Genomic DNA, 13,897 nt, shown 5'->3' on the forward strand with positions numbered 1-13,897 from the left:
AATGTATTTGTTAAATAAAAATAAAAACATTCTCATCATTACCTTAAAAAGACACATGAAAGACCTCACAGGAAGAATTGGTGCTGATTAAACGCTCCTATCACTGTGGAAATCCACAAGTTCCAAAGTCGACATGTCGTCTCGTTTCATTTGGCAGCTGGCAACCGGTTTGTGATGCCATTGCCACATTTTAGTTCACACTGGTAATCTATGCCAATAACATTAGTTTGAAGTAATGTGTGATCACAGTGAGTTTGGTGCCAGTCTAACGAGCTTGAAAAAAACATGTTGCAGAGGCAACTTATCATGACTGATTACTGGGGGAGGGCATAGAAATGAAACAAGCACTTAGTGTTCAGTTAGGCTTGATGCAAATGAATAAACTCATAAGAATAGCAAATGGCACTAATACATCAATGGTTTGTTGGGGAAGTGCACTGCAGAGTCAAAATGATGGTTAAAAAAAATGGTTCAAGCTGAGACCCTTCAATGTCATACTAAGTCTAAAGATGATTAGTGATTCTGGAGTGGACTTATGACCGTTCTTTGACTACAAATCTAAATCCACTATAAATACCACCTAATATTTCTGTTTAAAAGGAATCAGATTAATCCATTCACATGAGTTTGTAATTCAATTTTATCCTGTTGCCATCAGCTGAGGTACATGTTTATTTCATTGTTAATCATCAATTTAATTTTGCCATAAAATTACACCCACATGCAGAAAAAGAAACAAAGCTTTTTATTCAAAATTTGCCATTTGTCTATTGTAGCCTGTTCCGAGTTTTGGAATGATCTGATAGATTTCCTTGGATGAGTTCCTTCTAAAACAGCCATTGGAAATCATCAACATTTCCCAGTAATTGTCAACTAGAAGAAAAAAAGATGTGTGTGACTGGTATAAGCGTCTATCAAAACCTTCATCACAGAGTAAAACTATTGTCGTTGGGGAATTTTTTCAGAGGAGCCTAAACAAGGACCTTAAATACTGCGAGGAACACACTGAATGTGAACATGTTCTAAAACTACTCAAAGTACTGCCAATTAAAACGGTCAGACATTCTGAATGCTATGTTTGCCACTGCCCATCAATGTGACTATAATAATCCAGGAGTCATAATTGTGTGTGGGACTAAGACCTGGGACTAAGACTAAGATTTAAATGGTAATTATACAACTCATTGAGTATTAACTGATTTCACATGACCTGGGACAAAATGCATTCTACAAATGCAGTGGTGGGCCGTGCGTTTCACACCTAGGCCTTCATTGATGTCTTACTTAGTCCGACTTGATCACTCAAAATACCTTAATTTATGTCACCACATGGACACGGCTGGAGATACTATACAGAAACACAATTGCACACTACTGGGCATTGGATCCCCTCAACAGTGGACAAAACGGTCTATTTTTCGGAGCATTTAACATTCAATAAACCCGCTTCAGCAATTAAAACATATCTTACGTGGTACTGTCAAAATTAAAATAGTTGTATAAAACAAATGAAACCTGAAAAAATTAAGAAATACAATTATTTGAACTCACAATTTGTAGAACCCGTCCAACGCCGTATAAGCCAGTGGTACTGTCGTAGTCGGTAGTTGGTCGTAGTCGGTTGATTCGTGTGAAAGTGGCTGGCAAAACATTTCACCGACGGGACAGCTTTGCTAGCTTCCAGTGTCAGCCGACCTCGTCTCACAAGATGTAGTTTCTCTTAAAGGCCTACTGAAATGACATTTTTTTATTTAAACGGGGATAGCAGATCTATTCTATGTGTCATACTTGATCATTTCGCGATATTGCCATATTTTTGCTGAAAGGATTTAGTAGAGAACAACGACGATAAAGATCGCAACTTTTGGTATCTGACAAAAAAAAAACCTTGCCCCTACCGGAAGTAGCGTGATGTAGTCAGTTGTACATTTCCGCAAAGTTCCCTATTGTTTACAGTGATGGCGGCCAGAAGTGAAAGCGATTCGGACCGAGAAAGCGACGATTTTCCCATTAATTTGAGCGAGGATGAAAGATTTGTGGATGAGGAAAGTGCAGGTGAAGGACTAGTGGGGAGCGGAAGCGATTCAGATAGGGAAGATGCTGTGAGAGGCGGGTGGGACCTGATATTCAGCTGGGAATGACTACAACAGTAAATAAACACAAGACATATATATACTCTATTAGCCACAACACAACCAGCCCAAAGGACCGTTCACCTAACCCAAGGATCATAAAGCTTATATATTCACCCAAAGTTACGTACATGACACGCACGTACGGGAAAGCGATCAAATGTTTGGAAGCGCGGGTGGGACCTGATATTCAGCTGGGAATGACTACAACAGTAAATAAACACAAGACATACAGTATATATACTCTATTAGCCACAACACAACCAGGCTTATATTTAATATGCCACAAATTAATCCCACATAAAAACACCTAGGTGTTTGTTATGCTAGCTCCTAGCTCCTTGCTATAACTAGGAGCTAGGAGCTAGTATACTAGCTCCCATCCATATAACCCGCCAATACAATTCAAACACCTGCACAACACACACAATCGCTCAGCCCAAAGGACCGTTCACCTAACCCAAGGTTCATAAAGCTTATATATTTACCCAAATTTGCGTACGTGACACGCACGTACGGGCAAGCGATCAAATGTTTGGAAGCGCAGCTGCGTACTCACGGTACCGCGTCTGCGTCTGTGTATCCAAATCAAAGTAATCCTGGTAAGAGTCTGTGTTGTCCCAGTTCTCTACGGGCGTCTGTGTATCGAAGTCAAAGTCCTCCTGGTAAGAGTCTCTGTTGTCCGAGTTCTTCGATCTTGACTGCATCTTTCGGGAATGTAAACAATGAAACACCGGCTGTGTTGTGTTGCTGACTTCCCTCGCAAAATACTCCGCTTCGCACCGACAACTTTCTTCTTTGCTTGCTCAGCTTCTTTCTCCATAATGCAATGAACAAATTGCAACAGATTCACCAACACAGATGTCCAGAATACTGTGGAATAATGAGATGAAAACAGAGCTAGTTTGTATTGGCTTCAGTGGGGGATCCATACCTCTGTTCTACTGGCTACGTCACGCGCATACGTCATCATACCGAGACGTTTTCAAGCGGAAGTACAGCATGGCAACATAAGCTAGCTGAATTCTGATTGGATACAAACTCTAACCTAAAAACAACAGCACTGGAAGGAGCATAATATGACATGAAGAGAATATGAATGATTTTATCTTTAATTATGATCATGATTTCTGGTTATGTTAGGCCAGCAGAGAAGGCCTTGCTGGCCCTGACGCCACATATTCCTTTCAGATTTGGTTTACTCAAGAAGAACCAAAACAAATCAGTATTTCAATTGTTGCTCAAGTCATTCTCCAAGATATGAAACTCTTCCTTTCTATCAAAGTCAGGCAGGGTCAGCTACTTTTGTGCATGTGTGTGTGTGTGTCAGGAAAGCGAAATGCGTGTTTTATGAACCAACCACCCTCAATGAGCTCTGAGTAGTCTTTGGGGTTTCTGTGTCCTCAGTTCCTGTTGTTGAATGCGACGCAGGCAAGTGATGTACGGCGGAAGAGGGCAGGGAGCAGAGCGTGAAGGAGCGACCTGGGTTGGAGAGAGTTTGTGAGGCAGATGCGGAGGATGTCACATATGTCAGACTCAAGGCCACATCTGGCACCCCACATCATTTTATATGGCCCTTAAAGGCCAGGAAACAATGCACGGCAAGGGAAATGCCTGACAATGTATTTAAATGACATAGGACTCCATATGCCAGTACAGCATATCCAGAAATACGGGTTTTGTCAGAGGTTGTGAAGGCTGTTTATTTATGTTAGTAAAAGCAAAGTCGACGTCATAATCACGAGTATGGTAATCACTGTACAAACATACATATACACATACTATACATATACAAGCACATATGCATACATACACTCATGCATATAACCCCTTTTAATCAAACATATATTAACGTGGTGGCCCTACGGGAAACTGGGTAACACATGGCACGCTGACAAAGCTTAACCTATGAGGTGTCAAGGTGGTTGCGTGCAGGACAGTAGATTTTGATTATTTATGTCTACGCTCTAGTATTCATGTTAGAATAATACACAAGCCTGAAGCTAGGTGGCAGAAATGCTCAATCTAATCAACTGGCTCCTTGTTCTATCCAGTGGAGGTAAGAAGTACACAGGAACACATGTGCACAGAGCTAAAAAGGAGGCGAAAATATGAAAAAGATTGTGACAAATGCAAAATTTAAAATGTTAGGCATGAGAATCGTACAACAACTCACCATTGGGTTTGAATCCAATTCCCAGGGTGACCATTCAACACGATTCTCGCAATATTTTATTTGGTATAAAATGAAATAAAACCTTTTCAAAACAGGTTGCAGATCCCGAAAGCACCTCTAGGCTGCTGGTGTATGAAAAATGTATTCTTATATATATTATTTTTATTTATTTTTGTATTTTTTAAATATATTTAAAACCTTGTTTATTAAATTGATTCTTGAAAATGATCAAATCAATTTAGAACCGGGATAATAATCACGCTTTGGATGTGAATCAATTTTTTGCAGCACCCCTAATAAATATTATTATATATAAACAACAATAATGGAAAATTCTGCCCCCCAGTGGGGTCATGACAAATAATAAATAATAAGCACTAGTCTACAATATGCTTCTGCATAGTCACCACGTTTTCCTTTCAGACATCATCTTGATCCATTTACAGCTCTCCGTGGGGGTTATGGTGCATGATGTGCAATTCATTGCAAAAATGTTGGGAGTGGAGCTTTCCTGGTTCTTGTTGACTACTTAAATTATTTGCTTCCTTTGTCACTAGTGAACAATGCTAATTAGTGTTATTGGATCTGGACCTAATATACTGTATGTGTTACAACAGTCACTTTTATTGCAGATGTTGATCCGAAATTGGAGAAGATGTACACAAATGATAGACATACAGGAAATAATGTATTAAAAGCGACCCAAAGTTTGATTTTTTTTTTTTGAGCTGGCAGAGCATGTATGTTCAACGCAAGAGTAGGCGGGTCTAAGTACTGAATTTGGCAGGCAAAAACCGACTTTCGTCACTACTACAGGGTATCTATTCATGTCAAATCAAACGGTGCAACATTTTGACACCTTTGTCGTCGGGCAAACGATCACCCAAGCAGCACTCAGAGCGGACTTAACCGGACTGACTCTTGGGAATGTTGCAATTTTCCATACCAACAAAACGAACATGCCTGATAGAAAATGCTCAAGCGTAAAATAAGGCTCCTTTTTAAAAAAAATGCACCAGCTCGATGATAATTTACACAAGCTGTGTCATATAAATGCTACTAATTAGCATTAGTGATTTTACATGCACGTTACAATCAAACAGCATGTGTGTAATAAGTACAAAACTTACAGTTTAAACACTTTGTAGGGTGCAACAAAAGACCAAACTTTCAGCTTAATGGCAAAGATGACTCCCTGACTAGGTTACACGTCGTAGTCTATACACTACTGCCATTTAACGTCTTGGAATTGCAACTGCAAGCAAAGTTGCAAATTATATTTAGAAGTGTCATAAATAAAGATATGAAAACTGGACAGCACAGTTATCATAATCAGCTCACTAGTAAATGTTCAATAAAAAATGTGAGTATATTATTAAACAATTTAACATTTATTAATAAACATAAAAATACCAAAAATGAGTACCATATCGGTTAAGGATATCATCACATGGGTTCAGGAACACTTCAGAAAACCACTGTCAGTAACTACAGTTTGTCGCTACATCTGTAAGTGCAAGTTAAAACTCTACTATGCAAAGCGAAAGCCATTTATCAACAACACCCAGAAACGCCGCCAGCTTCGCTGGGCCCGAGCTCATCTAAGATGGACTGATGCAAAGTGGAAACGTTTTCTGTGGTCTGACGAGTCCACATTTCAATTTTTTTTTTGGAAACTGTAGATGTCGTGTCCTCCGGACCATAGAGGAAAAGCACCATCCGGACTGTTATAGGCACAAAGTTCAAAAGCCAGCATCTGTGATGGTATGGGGGTATATTAGTGCCCAAGGCATGGGTAACTTATACATCTGTGAAGGCACTATTAATGCTGAAAGGTACATACAGGTTTAGGAGCAACATATGTTGCCATCCAAGCAACTTTATCATGGACGCCCCTGCTTATTACAACAGTGTGGCTTCGTAGTAAAAAAGAATGGGAACTAGACTGGCCTGCCTGTAGTCCAGACCTGTCTCCCATTGAAAATGTGTGGCGCAATTTGAAGCATAAAATACCACTACAGAGACCCTGGACTGTTGAACAACTTAAGCTGTACATCAAGCTAGAATGGAAAATAATTCCACCTAAAAAGCTTCAAAAATTGGTCTCCTCAGTTCCCAAACGTTGGTAACACAGTGGTAAAAATGGCCCTGTCCCAACTTTTTTGCCATGTGTTGCTGACATTAAATTTTACGTTAATGATTATTTGCAAAAAAAAATTAGTTTCTCAGTTCGAACATTAAATATCTTGTCTTTGCAGTCTATTCAATTGAATATAAGTTGAAAATGATCTGCAAATCATTGTATTCTGTTTGTATTTACCATTTACACAAAGTGCCAACTTCACTGGTTTTGGGTTTTGTAAATTAAACTGAAAACATAGTCAAAAACACACATTAATGATCACTGGCTCACTGTCAATGCAAGAGAAGGGAAACGTGATAATATGAGGCGACTATGATCTCACATGGTCCCACACTTCCAGCAGGCCCACTGTGGGCAACCATGACTCACTTGCCTGTGAGTCGAATTATGGCAGTTTGTGAGGAAGAGCGCTGGTATATTCTGCCAGCGTGCAGAGGAGATGGAGTCACGTTGCATCTCCGGACACCTCAGTGGCGGCTAATGACACAAGCATTGGATCGGGTTCAGAGGTCACAAGGCTGCTCTGGCTTTCATCATCTTGTATATTGGCTCCGGGCTGCACCGTGTCTGTAAAATGTCAAAGAGCGGATGGAGAAAGCTGAAGGTGGGGTGGGGGAAAAACAATGCGTTTCTGAAACACTTGAAGTGCTTGGTTTTGAGAGCTCCACTTCCTGTACTTACGACAAGCACAAAAACATGCTGCACACCCTTTTTTGACATTTCAGAAACACTGTTATAAAATACCACCTTTGCTGTAAATAGACAGTGCCAAAGGTCGATGGCATCGCTCTTTTTGTCGTGAGAATTCACACGTGCACACGTTTAGCTATCAAAGTCAGACAGGGTCAGCCATCCGTCTAATACATGCAGAATGTGCAGAGCTCTTCAAATTTTTGGTATCAATCATGGCAAGTAAATCATCGTTTAATGGCATTACAATCTGTTCTCCGCAGAAAAGAGCAGTAACAACTCACAGCTGTCATCAGAAGTACTTTGTATTGTTCAAGAGTTCTGACCGCCGTTTGTTTTTGGAACATCTCTGAGGCGCGCAGATGGAGCAATTGAGGATTTGGAGATGTTTGGCATCACTGCGCTGGACATGGAGTAACACAACAGGGCAGGCTGCCTTCTCCCTTCTTCCACTGGTAGTATGATTTGAGTGTCTGGGGCGGGCTTGGGGCCGAAGAATTAAATGACGCCGTTAAGGCCCCGTTAAGACGATAAGGTTATCCAGGGTAAATCCCACCTAACCTTATCCTTGTCCATGCACAACAATGCCACCGTTTAAGACCCCCGCCCCCCCTCCGTCCGCCGGTGCAACGCGACCGAGTACGCATGCGCGGAAAATGCGCACGTCATAGTCATCTCCAGTGTTGCTTTGTGTGCAAGTTCTTAAAGGCCTACTGGAATGAGATTTTCTTATTTAAACAGGGATAGCAGATCCATTCTATGTGTCATACTAGATCATTTCGCGATATTGCCATATTTTTGCTGAAAGGATTTAGTAGAGAACATTGACGATAAAGTTCTCAACTTTTGGTCGCTGATAAAAAAGCCTTGCCTGTACGATAAAGTTCACAACTTTTGGTCGCTGATAAAAAAGCCTTGCCTGTACCGGAAGTAGCGTGATGTCACAGGTTGTGGAGCTCCTCACATCTGCACATTGTTTACAATCATGGCCACCAGCAGCGAGAGCGATTCGGACCGAGAAAGCGACGATTTCCCCATTAATTTGAGCGAGGATGAAAGATTTGTGGATGAGGAAAGTGAGAGAGAAGGACTAGAGGGCATTGGAAGCGATTCAGATAGGAATGATGCTGTGAGAGGCGGGTGGGACCTGATATTCAGCTGGGAATGACTGAAACAGTAAATAAACACAAGACATATATATACTCTATTAGCCACAACACAACCAGGCTTATATTTAATATGCCACAAATTAATCCCGCATAACAAACACCTCCCCCCTCCCGTCCATATAACCCGCCAATACAAATCAAACACCCGCACAACAAACTCAATCCCACAGCCCAAAGTACCGTTCACCTCCGCAAAGTTCATACAGCACATATAGTTCCCCAAAGTTACGTACGTGACATGCACATAGCGGCACGCACGTACGGGCAAGCGATCAAATGTTTGGAAGCCGCAACTGCGTACTCACGGTAGCGCGTATCCAACTCAAAGTCCTCCTGGTAAAATTCTCTGTTGTCCCATATCCACAAGCATGCGTATCCAACTCAAAGACCTCCTGGTAAGAGTCTCTGTTGTCCCAGTTCTCTACAGGCCAATGGTAAAGCTTGACTGTCATCGTTCGGGAACAATGAAACACCGGCTAAGACGTAGCCGCTACGTGTTTGTGTTGCTGCAGCCGGCCGCTAATACACCGCTTCCCACCCACAGCTTTCTTCTTTGCTATCTCCATTGTTCATTAAACAAATTGCAAAAGATTCACCAACACAGATGTCCAGAATACTGTGGAATTTTGCTATGAAAACTGACGACTTAATAGCTGGCCACAATGGTGTCCCAAAATGTCCGCTACAATCCGTGACGTCACGCGCAAACGTCATCATACCGAGACGTTTTCAGCCGGATATTTCGCGGGAAATTTAAAATTGCACTTTACAAATCTAACCCGGCCGTATTGGCATGTGTTGCAATGTTAAGATTTCATCATTGATATATAAACTATCAGACTGCGTGGTCGGTAGTAGTGGCTTTAAATGTAAGTTATCTGAACAATATCCAGTGTTGTGGTATTTCATTTCACTGGAATCCAGTGTGCTGTGGGGCCCTATTGTAGTGAATCACACCTGAGCCATCATAAATCTTTATTAGACACGTAAACAATGTGATAAAGAGCATTTTACATCAATCAAATTAGGGATCTAGATATCTGGTCAGGACACTCCTCACTCTTTTTCCTTCACCTTTATTGTCCATTCCTTTTTGGTGACTTTATATACTCTGGACCTAGACGTTGAGTCCGCGACATACATGGCGGACAATAACTGATACAGTCTGCTTTGCCAGTCCAAATGCATTCGCTGTTTTCCATAGTCTTCCCTCGGCGGCCAGGTAATACAAAGCACAAGCTACCTTTTTTATCACATCCACGGGAGCTTGCATTCTCGTTGACTCTCCTTCGACAAATGGACAAAGTTTTTCGCTAAGTAGAATCACAGCTGACCTGGACATTGGAAAGTCCTCTTGCCGTCTGAGAAGTGTTGTATCCCAAATAGCTGCAATCGCTTTCTCTTAAGGTATTCATGTGTGATTTCCACAAGCGTCTGCACAGATGGAAGGAGAAACACGGCATGTCTGGATGACTCGCCTTCATATTTCCAGTGGTTAGCTCCGAGTTACGAAACCGCTTGATTATGAAGCTGGCTGTGGCGCGGTCTTTCTGGCGTCACTTCCTGTGTGGGCGCGGTCTTTCTGGTGTCACTTCCTCTCCGAACTCACTTTGTAAATGATCAATGAGTCCATACAAAGCTAAGTGCCGGAGATTCAAGAAATACACGGCGCACTTAGCTGTGTAAAAATGTGTCAGCCTTTAGTGTGGCTGAAACGGGGCTTAGGCTAAACAATTATTCGTTTAAGGGGTTGAACGACTTAGTGTAGAAATTGACTTGCCGATGGTGGTGACAAAGGAGTAGCTGAGGTGTGAGGGGGTGGAGAAAGGTAGCTATTTTCCATATCCTAGCCTTTTGATCCCTGGTGTAAAGTGGACACAATTAGAATGTGGAAGAGCATCCCTGAGGATTTTTAGACCATGTGGCCAAGATGAAAGAGTTATATAACCATTTCTTTTGCACCTTCTTCACCTTTTTGTCAGGGTTTTTCGTAATATGTTGCGGTCACTTCTCTCCCATTACTATCTTCTGTCACTTAAAGGCAAGGCAAGGCAAGGCAAGGCAACTTTATTTGTATAGCGCTTTTCATACACAAGGCAGACTCAAAGTGCTTCACAGACAACAAAGTGAAATGAAAGAAAATAAAAGCAAAATTAAAATGCAGACAATAAAAATAAGAACAGTGCAGACGTTAAAAGTTAAAAGATTAAAAGATTTAGCTGAAAGCTAAGGTGAACATAAAAGTCTTCAGTCTAGTTTTAAAAGTAGTGAGAGTTGGGGAGAGTCTGACATCTTCAGGAAGTTTATTCCAGCTATGTGTTGCATAGTGACTGAATGATGATCTCCCTTGATTTGAGTTTACTCTTGGAACCGCTAACAGATTGGTCTCAGAAGATCTTAGTGATCTAGAGGGCGTATATAGTGGGAGCATATCAGTGATATACTTGGGCCCTAGACCATGTAGTGATTTATATGTGAGCAGGAGGATTTTGAAATCTATTCTCTGATGTACAGGGAGCCAATGTAAGGATTTAAGAATTGGTGTAATGTGCTCACATTTTTTGGTCTTTGTTAGAACTCTAGCAGCAGCGTTCTGAACAAGCTGTAGCTGCCTGACAGTTTTTTTGGGATGATAGTATGATTTTGCTCTAAATTTAAAACATTTCCTTGCGGTCTACCTAACATGTAATGGTGGTACTTTGGTCCAAATTTGGCATAGATTATTTTTTACAGACCGTCTTCAAGCAGGTTTTTGACTGTCTCTTCAGAATCTGCGGTCTTATTTTCGTGCCTTCTCCTCATGAAGTCCTCCTCCAAGTCTTTTTCAGCTGTGTCTCCACCTTTTCAGCCATGTTGTAGTTTTAAATTATTCCATATCGAGTTTTTTCTGACAAATATAAGTTAGAACTATACGCTACTTGTCACGCTTGGGTCGCATGTTTATGCGCGGGTCGTTCTCCCTAGATGCAGCAGGAACTCCGATGGCAAAGTGCAGGTAAGGATATGATTTATTCCTCATAAATCATGCAACGTACCAACAAAAAAACCAAACGTGCCGATAGCACGGGGAGCAAAAGAACTATCTAGCGCGAAAGCTTAGCATGTAAACAGGAGTCCAGAATCATTGAGGCAGGGAATCATCAAACATAACGTGTTGCATGGAAGCAAATAAGAAAACCAGACGGAAAGCGAAAAGCAGGGAGCCAGGTGAGCGTCCTGAACACTAATCAGAGGCAGATGAAAACCATCTGCAGTCATGGCAACTAAAATACAAACCCAGTGGTGCTCAAAACAAGAACTCAGGGAGTCAAAAACTAAACAAACATGATCCGGGCAGCGGATCATGACACTACTTATCATAAAAAATGGAGATACTATACAGAAACCCAATGGGGTTCTCATTGTAATCCCATTGGGTTGAGTTTTTCCTTGCTCAGATGTGGGATCTGAGCCGAGGATGTCGTTGTGGCTTGTGCAGCCCTTTGAGACACTTGTGATTTAGGGCTATATAAATAATCTTTGATTGGTTGAGTGATAAATTAAAAATTACTTTTATCTTGAATTATGATCATGATTTCTGGTTGTTAGGCCAGGAGAGAAGGCCTTGTTGGCCCTGACGGCCCGCCACTGTCAAGACTTATGGGGATCTCACATACACAAAAACAGGTGTCAACAGGTAAGAAAAGTCAGTTAGATGACCCATTTAAATCCGTCTTACCTTCTACGGGTCTGCCTCAGTGCTGCCTACATTTGCGTGGAGTCAGCACTTAATGTGATTATTATATCCATGTCCACACGCTTAACATCTTTTGCTGTACCATTTGCATTGAGAGCAGCTGCTTCTCTTAGCTACTCATGCTTTTGTTGCTGTGATGCATCGGAGATGCTTTTATGGCTGCAAACTAAAAAAAAAAAAAAAAAAACTATTACAATTCTGCATAAAGGCTCCTAAAGATCGTCTGCCTTTTTCCCCACGTGCTCGATCCATCCCCTTGACTACAGCGTTCCTGGTTGCCAAATCACAGAGATGCTTTTCAGCTCGCGGCATGCAGGATGTCGCATTCTGTGCTTTTGTAACCATCATAAATGGTAAATGATCTGCAGTTCTATAGCACCTTTCTACTGTCAAGGTAGGGAAAGTGCTTTTACGCCATTATTTCATTCACATAATGATAACAGCCTATGCAGCAATGATACGAAAACATCCTCCTCATTCACCAGACTTAAATAGGGTTTTGCATAATTAATAGTAAACCAACTCCTTTTCGTCTTAGAAAAAGTACGATTTTACAACTTTAGCAGATTTAATGGGAACCGACCTGCGATATTTTGTGCTGACCCTCTGATTAGTGTGACTTTTTTTTATTCTTTCCAGACAGGATCGCTGGTTGTAAAATAAAGGAGGCCAAGGTGCTTGGCTTAGCTGAGCAGAAGGGTCTAATTACCCAGGAGACACAGAGGGGAGAGTGGCAAGAAATGGTCATTTAAATAGGGTGTTAATTGTAATTACTGTTCTGGAGGGATATCGTCATAGCAACCTTAGGTCCGCAAAGGAGAGCGCATACTGCTTACTGATTAAAAGGGAGACGTCATAGGCTTATATATCATTCAGTCTGATTTGAATGAAGGATCCTCGCACTCCTATTCCTCCGTGGCCCCCAACTTCGCCTGACTTCCATCTTACTCCTTCGCGCCATCGTTCTTCATTCTCTCGTGCTTTTATCTCGGCCCTTAAGAGCCCCTTGGGCTCACCTGCCACACAGCGCGTTTGTTTCTCCTGCTGTTGCTCCGTCATCCACACTGACCCAATGTTTTCTTTTCTGCCTGGCTGCTTCCTTCTTTCATGTCGCTCGCTAATCACATGCAAGAGGTTTGTGGACTGCAGTGTGCGTTCTTCATTTTATGGCAACCACAGGCACTTCTATTTTCCATATCCAGTAAATGGGGTGTGAATGCGTGTGTTTTAGCCTTCAGGGTGGGAACGAGGTTAGGCTGAGAACGCTGCACAACCCAATGTATTCAATAAGAATTAATCACAGTTTACAGATTTTCTTTGCCTGTATAAACATGTTTTCAGAGCTTATGTCAGGGGGGAATGTGTATTTTTGTGTAACGTAAAAAAGACTGTATTGCAGTGGCGGGCCGTGCGTTTCCCACCTAGACCTTTAGGGATGTCCGACTTCAATAATTACCTCTCAAAATACCATAATTTATGTCACCACATGACCATTGCTGGAGATATACTATACAGAAACACATTTACGCACTACTGGGCATTGAATTACCACCAACAGTGTACATAAAGGGTTATTTTCTGGCGCATTTAAAAATCAAAAAACTTGCATCAGCAATTAAAACATATCTTATGTGGTATTGTCAAAATAAAAAATTGCAAAAAACATTAACCGTGAAAAAATAAAGAAATAAAATATCTGAACTCACAATCTGTAGAGCCCATTCGAGCTTCCGGGATTGGCCGACCTCGTCTCACAAGATGTAGTTTCTCTTTAAATATCCTTCTTGAAAATGGCCTTGCAAATATATGTGTTGTCTTGTCTAATCATAAAAGATGCAGACGAGGCGTGTT

The sequence above is a fragment of the Entelurus aequoreus genome, linkage group LG24, assembly GCF_033978785.1.
Source record: "Entelurus aequoreus isolate RoL-2023_Sb linkage group LG24, RoL_Eaeq_v1.1, whole genome shotgun sequence".
NCBI classification, from domain to species: domain Eukaryota; kingdom Metazoa; phylum Chordata; class Actinopteri; order Syngnathiformes; family Syngnathidae; genus Entelurus; species Entelurus aequoreus.